Source organism: Oryx dammah, unplaced genomic scaffold, assembly GCF_014754425.2.
Source record: "Oryx dammah isolate SB20612 unplaced genomic scaffold, SCBI_Odam_1.1 HiC_scaffold_27, whole genome shotgun sequence".
In the NCBI taxonomy this organism is placed as follows: domain Eukaryota; kingdom Metazoa; phylum Chordata; class Mammalia; order Artiodactyla; family Bovidae; genus Oryx; species Oryx dammah.
This window is the reverse complement of record NW_024070211.1, coordinates 26678681-26686767: the sequence shown is the minus strand read 5'-3', so window position 1 is coordinate 26686767 and position 8087 is coordinate 26678681.

Sequence of the window (8087 nt, the reverse complement as noted above, 5' to 3'; positions counted from 1 at the left end):
GACACAATTGAATAATAATAAAACACAAATGTGACAAGACATCTGTTTCTATGATTGATGTGCTTATAGCAGACCAGTATACACACAGAATAATTGGAAAAGTCAGATAGAATATATGTAAATATAATCTGTGGGAAAATATTGGAAAATTGCTTAGGCAGCCAGAATTTGAGGGAGAAGAATCCCAGGAAAAAATGACAATCATTAAAACAAGCTCAATTTATACATGCTTCATTTTTAGAGCATTTGTTAATTTGTGATATTAGTAAGAGACTGTGAAACCAAGTGGAAGTAACTGCTAAAAACAGATGGGCCAACAGAACCTTTGAAAATATCATAGGGCTGGAAGACAAAAACTAGAGTCCAGGTCAATGAGGCATCAAGGGTTTTTAGGGACTAACAGAATGGAAAATAAACAGGCACGAGAGGCAAGCCTGATACTCTGTACTCCCGGTAAGATATGTGCCAATTCCTTATTAAACAGTGTTAGAGGTTAAAAATCTACTAAAAGCAACTGAAAAGGAGAAGAGAGTTTTTGGCAATCTCACTGGGTAAACAAAATTGGAATTCAGACTGCCAGGAAAAGAGATCCCAGAAAACACAGTCTTTGAATGGGGAAACTTGGCAACTTCATTCCAGGAATTGGAGGTGAAAAGTAGACCAAGATTTTAAAAGAATGCAAAATACTGTTGGGTCACATCAGTTCCTAATTGAATTGAGGTGAACTCCCTCTATTCAGCTTCAGGATAGGGTGAATCCTCACTGCTGGGAAAACATCATCTAAAAATCTACCTTATTTGACATTGACACGCTACTATACATAACAATGAGCAGCATCCCCAAATCAAGAAACAGCAGAGTTGTAAGGGAACTGGATGCTAGAGTTTTTAGACACAGACCGTAAATTGATTTAAATTAACCGCTTCAAAGAAAATACAGCAAAATGAAAGCCAGAGATCAGAGACCTGTGTCCAATATTCCATCAAGAAAATCCAGGCCTACCAAGAGACAGGATAATAAGACTAAAACCAAGGGAGAAAGGACAAGGGAAACAGGCACAGGTGATGCCAATCTTATAATTAACAGATAAGAACGATAAATAACTATTAATATTTTTAACAAAATTGAGAAAAAGATGAAAAATAGATAAAATAAAAATTTCAGCACAGCAATTGCATAAAAAAGAATATTTGATATTTCATATAAGATTATCTTCTCTAGAATGAGGACATACTTTCCTCTGTTGTTGCTCAGTCATGTCAGACTCTTTGTGACCCCATAACCACAGCACACTAGACTTTCCAGTCCTTCACTATTTCCCTCCTCTACCAGTCATAAAAAGTGGGGCTTATTACTTACCGCCAATAAGTATATACAATTGAAACCATTTTTGTGAAGTTAAGTCTTTGTCTATCTCTGGTTTCTGCTATTGTTGCAACATAGCCCTTAAGATCATTTGACTGAGACCAGGGAATTCCCACTACTGAGTTTTCCAAATTTGCTGGCATATTGAGTGCAGCACTTTAATAGCATCATCTTTTAGAATTTGAAATAGCTTAACCAAAATTCCATCACTCCACTAGCTTTATTCATAATGATGCTTCTTAAGACCCACCTCTTTGCATTCCAGGATGTCTGGCTCTAGGTGAGTAATCACATCATCATGGTTATCTGGGTCACAAAGGTCTTTTTTGTATAGTTCTGTGTATTCTTGCCACCTCTTCTTCATATCTTCTGCTTCTGATAGGTCCATTCCACTTCTGTCCTTTATTGTCTGTTGGATGATCCATTGATGATCCATTGGATCATTGAAAAAGCAAGAGAGTTCCAAAAAACATCTACATCTGTTTTATCGACTATGCCAAGGCCTTTGACTATGAGGATCACAACAAACTGTGGAAAATTCTTAAAGGGATGGGAATACCATACCACCTGACCTGCCTCATGAGAAATCTGTTGCAGGTCAGGAAGCAACAGTTAGAACTGGACAGGGAACAACAGACTGGTTCCAAATTGGGTAAGGACTACGTCAGGGCTGTATATTGTCATCCTGCTTATTTAAATTATATACAGAGTACATCATGAAAAATGCTGGGCAGGATAAAGCACAAGCTGGAATCCAAGATTGCCAGGAGAAATATCAGTAACCTCAGATATGCGGATGACACCACCCTTATGGCAGAAAGTGAAGAAGAATTAAAGAGCCTCTTGATGAATGTAAAAGAAGAGGGTGAAAAAAATTGGCTTAAAACTCAACATTCAGAAAACTAGGATCATTGCATCTGGTCCCATCACTTTATGGCCAATAGGTGGGGAAACAATGGAAAAAGTGACTTTATTTTCTTGGGCTCCAAAATCCCTGAAGATGGTGATTGCAGTCATGAAATTAAAAGACGCTTGCTCCTTGGAAGAAAAGTTATGACCAACCTAGACAGCATATTAAAAAGCAGAGACATTACTTTGCCAACAAAGGTCCATCTAGTCAAGGCTATGGTTTTTCCAGTGGTCATGTATAGATGTGAGAGTTGGACTATAAAGAAAACTGAGTGCCGAAGAACTGATGCTTTTGAACCGAGATATTGGAGAAGACTCCTGAGAGTCCCTTGGACTGCAAGGAGATCCAATCAGTCCATCCTATAAGAAATCAGTCTTAAATAATCATTGGAAAGGACTGATTCTGAAGCAGAAACTCCAATACTTTGGCCACCTGATGAGAAGAACTGACTCATTTGAAAAGACCCTAATGCTGGGAAGGATTGAAGGCAGGAGTAGAAGGGGATGACAGAGGATGAGATGGCTGGATGGCATCACCGACACTATGGACATAAGTTAGAGCAGGCTCCTGGAGTTGGTAATAGACAGGGAAGCCTGGTGTGCTGCAATCCATGGGGTCGCAAAGAGTCAGACACGACTGAGTGACTGAACTGAACTGAACTGAACAGGGCATTCCCAAGGGCTCAGTGCCTGGGGTGGGGTGGGGTAGTCACAACTCTAACCTTAGTCTACTCAACTCAACTGTATGGGATTGAGAAGCATTCTGCTTTACTTTTCAGATGTTTCCAATTTAGTTTTTTCATCTCTCATCTCACACAGCTTCAGAATTCAGCCAATGTGTTGAAGGAAAACATGGCTATATGTTAGAGGCTCTTAAGGTCTCCATTTTTATCTTTCCAGCTTTATAAAACTACAAAGAATTCTGCTTGTTTGCCATTGTGCAGTTGTCTTCCCAGGACCAATCCTGGACTCTAAGACTGTTGCCCACACCAAGAATTTGCAAATTCCCCAGGAACAAAAGCAGTTACACATCATAAACTCACATTTCCTCACTTCTCTCTCTGGAATCTTGGCTCTTCTGGTTCCTGTTGTTTCATCAGCTCTTTGATGCCTTTAAACAAATAATGTTTTATTTTATGTAGACTTTGGGCTAATCTCAACAGAAGCAATTGTCTTCCTTCAGCTACTCCTTCCTGCTTGATAAGATTAACAGTGCCAAATACTGGCATGAAAGCCAAGCAACTGTGAGTTTTATGCATTGCAGCTGAGTTTAAACTGGTACAACCATTTTGGAAAACTGGCATTAACATGTATATCTAATGACATAGCAATTCTACTAGCCTAAGAAATGCATTCATATGTTCACCAAGGAACATGCACAAAAGCCTCAAAGTGGAAAAAACCCAAATATCCATCCACAGCTGAATAGACATAGAAATTATATTAAATTCATTCAAAAGAACAAAACTGAAACTGTGTACAACATGATGAATCTCATAATTTTATTGAGCAAAAAATCTAGATAAAAAAATACTTGAAGTAGAAAAAGCATTGCAAACAGCAAAGCACCACACATATAAGGGATTATTATTGCTGAAAATACACTAAATATAGGATGATGCTATGTTCTGGGAATTTTATTCCATATAAATTTGACTTGTAAAATGTTTCCAAGTTTGATGAAAATTCATGCATGGAGATAAAATATATTGAAAGAGGAAAACAAAAATATATTGGTTTTAAAATAAACTTAGAATCAAGACAGTGCTACAACAGTACAAACTGCTTTCACTCCTCTAAACTATGAAAAGCTGCCAATGTGTTTGACATTCCACAGTTTTTATCTCTACTGCTCAAATGCATAGCTTTGACTTGATATATGTTTCTCAATTTTGTCACTTATGTTTGAAAGTGTCAAATTCTAATTTGGACTGCTAGATCTTAAATCTGATATTTGTGGAGGTTCAGGAATGTCGTGGGTATATCACATGGCTTGTCTCAATGTTTTGACAATGACAAGTACCTTTTCCAGTGACCAGATGCTCCTGATCTCATTCTGTAGTTAGAACACTGCCATTTCCCCCTGCACAATATTACTTTTCCAAGGGGAATATTTTGAGAAAGATCTGAGACATAAAGCCCTTGACTGAAGTTAAACAATGCCAGTGTTTACCAAGAGAAAAATCTTACCCTAAAGGACTACCTACAGTTGAATAAGCCTCATAAATAAAACAAATTATATATGAGGCTGTTTTGTCTCAAAAATATAAATTCTTGAGTTTTGAATGTCAATGCTTGGTAAAAGAAACTTGTCTAAACCTCAGTTGGGGGACTATTACACATAAGAAGTTAAATGTTTTTGCAGCCAGATCTTGAACTTACTGCTTGACACATCTGGAATATCACTTCTTAGTGCAAACCAGGCTGCTGATGTTTTTAAGGGAAAAAAAGAAAAGACTTCATGTGGTGACATTTTAAAATCTAGGACTAAAAAAAAAAACACACTATTTTGATGCAATTTCAAACTGACAGAAAATTTGTAAGAATAGTACAAATAATTTCTATATACCCATATTTACCAATTATTTATAAAAAAAGTTAACTGCCTTATTTTGCTGTGTTCTCTCTCACTTCCTCTACTCTCCAGATATATTTAAAATATTTTTTATTGTCAAATAAAAAACTGCCGCTGGCAGGTAAGTGGGAGGTGTATTGCTCTACAGTTGGGAGATGAGGAATGTGTCTGATAGATGAGGCAGAAAATAACTGAATAACCACCAGAATTAAAAAAAAAAAAAACATAAAGTTAAATAAGTAAAAACATTGGGAAAATAAACTTTTGGTTTTTTGTGGAGGTCTACCTTTCAAATAACATCTGCCTTGTAAGTAATTCCTTCTTACTCACAAATGAGACACAAGTGTCCCTCTGAATAGGCAGGGATAAAAAGTCACACCAGGACTTGAGAGAAAGAAAAGAACAGAATGACTTCCTGAGTCTATGTTTCAGAACAGAATGAAGAAATGTCATAATGAACATTAGATGTGAAGCCAGAATATCATTGGAGCAGTTGATCAGCAAGTGTAAGTGGGTGCTTAGCCATCCAAGTCGCAATTCCTGGTGCCATTCAAACATAAGCAAAGATGCTTAGAAGTCCAGGAAGCCTGAAGTCAAATTTCAGCATCAACAAAGAGAGAACCATTGACTCAAGCAGTTTGAAAAATGATGCATGATTTAATACAGTTTCAGAAATCAGAGCCTCTGAGAACTTAAGAAGATCCATCAACCCACAAAGTAGCACATGTTAAAATAAGCATCCTATCTCTTGCTGTTGTGGCTTAACTTCACTTGTTCTTGGTTCTGCCTTTTTTTGCTTCTTAATTCGGTGGAGGATATTATTATATATATTATACATATATATTATATATATTATTATTATATATTCTGTATACTGCTCAATGGTGTGCAATTGCCCACAGGTGAGAAGGAAAAAGAAAATTGAAGGCCAAAGAAGAGGGTAGGAGAGGATGAGATCGTTAGATAGCATCACTGACTCAATGGACATGAATTTGAGGAAACTCTGGGAGATAGTGGAGGACAGCAGAGCCTGGTGTGCTGTCCATGGGGTCTCAAAGAGTCAGATGCAACTTAACAAGTGAACAACAATGAGAAGGAAAAACTGAGAGACTAGCAACTGCAGAATAACTGCAGCTGCAGAAAAGCCTCAGGTGTTAGAAACCAGGAAAGCCATGCCTAAAACTTCTGGGGAGCTGGACACCTAGCTTTAGTGCAGGATGCTGCCTGTCAAGACAGATCATGAGAATGATGCCAAAGGATGAGGGTAGAGATCTAACCTTAACTCCTCAACATTGGTTCTGTCACTGGACACCTGCTAGCTGTCAGGCTCCTCATTTTATCTTCACAACAAACCCATTTGCCAGAATAAATTAATTTCCATTTTATAAACGAGGAAATTAAAGTTACATCCATCATGACTTGCCACTCCTAGGTCTGGTGGGCTCTCTGCTGAGCTATGTTTCTTTGTTTGCCATTATAAATGTTTGTTGTAAATTTATTTGGGCATCAGTCAGTTCAGTTGCTCAGTCATGTCCAACTCTTTGCAACCGCATGTACTGTAGTACACCAAGCTTACTGTCCATCACCAACTCCTGGAGCTTTCTCAAACTCATGTCCATTGAGTCAGTGATGCCATCCAACCATCTTACCCTCTGTTATCCCCTTCTCCTCCCACCTTCAGTCTTTCCCAGCATCAGGGTCTTTTCCAATGAGTCAGTTCTATTTTTGCATAGGGGGGAATTAAATAAGTTTCAGTCCATTGACTGGCATGTGGCTAGATGCCCTCGTGTAACTTAACTCTGTTGAATAACACATATAGATTTCTATGCTGCTAAGGGAAGCATTATTAAAACAATAGCTGGCCTTTACATACAGTTCCTTCTCTGACTAATCTAAGAGTTGAATGAGTATTAATACATTTAATCATCATAGCAACCTTAAAAGGCAGGTATTATTATCATCATTACCATCTTGTAGATAAGAAAAATCAAGACAGAAATTGTCTAAGCTTACTCAGTATATTGGTTTTTGAGGGCTGCTGTAACAAGTGAAACCTTTAGCCACTTGATGTGTCCGACTCTGAGACCCCACGGACTGTAGCCCACCAGGCTCCTCTGCCCATGAGATTTTCTAGGCAAGAATACTGGAATGGGTTGCCATGCCCTCCTACAGGGAATCTTCCCGACCCAGGTATCGAACCCACATCTCATTATGTTACCACTGCGCCATCTGAGAAGCTGTAACAAAACACCACACTTAAACAACAGAATGGCTTAAACATCAGAAATTCATTGTGTAACAGTTTTGGAGCCTGGAAGTCTGAGATCAAAGTATCAGGAGGAGCGATTCCTTCTGAGCACTGTGAAGGAGGATTCCACTGTGGCTCAGTTGGTAAAGAATCTGCCTGCAATGCAGATGACCTGAGTTTGATCCCTGGGTTGGGAAGATCCCCTAGAGAAGGGAAAGGGTACCCTCTCCAGGATTCTGGCCTGGAAAATTCCATGAACTGTAGGGGTCTCAAAGAGTCGGACACAGCTGAGAGACTTTCACTTTCACTATGAGGGAAGGATCTGGTCCGGGCTTTTTCGGGGGGCTTGTACATTGCTCTCTTTTCCCTGTTTCTTCACATTGTTTTTCTTTTAATTGTGTTTATATACAAATTTCCTTTTCTTTAAGTACACTGCTGCTGCTGCTAAGTCACTTCAGTCGTGTCCAACTCTGTGTGACCCCATAGATGGCAGCCCACCAGACTCCCCCATCCCTGGGATTCTCCAGGCAAGAACACTGGTCATGTTAAATTAGGGGTAGCAACGGACAGAATGCCCCTCCAAAATTCATATGTTGAAGCATCAACTCCATTGTGAAAGCATTTTGAGATATGAATTTAAGGTGTTAATTAATGGTAAGTGAAGTCATAAGAGCAGACCTTAATTCACTAGTACCGGCAGCTTTGTAAGAAGAGAGATATCTTTCTTTAGCCATGTTTGTGAAAGAAAAGACCATGTGAAGATACAACAGAAAGGCAGCTGTCTGCAAACCAGAAAGAGCCCTCACCAGAACCTGACCATGCTGACACCTGATCTTGAACTTTTAGCCCCTAGAAATGTAAGAAAATAAATGGCTGTTGTTTAAATCGCCCAGTGTGTGGTGTTTTGTTATGGCTGTCCAGCTGCTTATGCTGGGAGTCCATTCTACTTCAGTATGACCTGCTTTTAACTAGTCACCTCTATAAAAACCT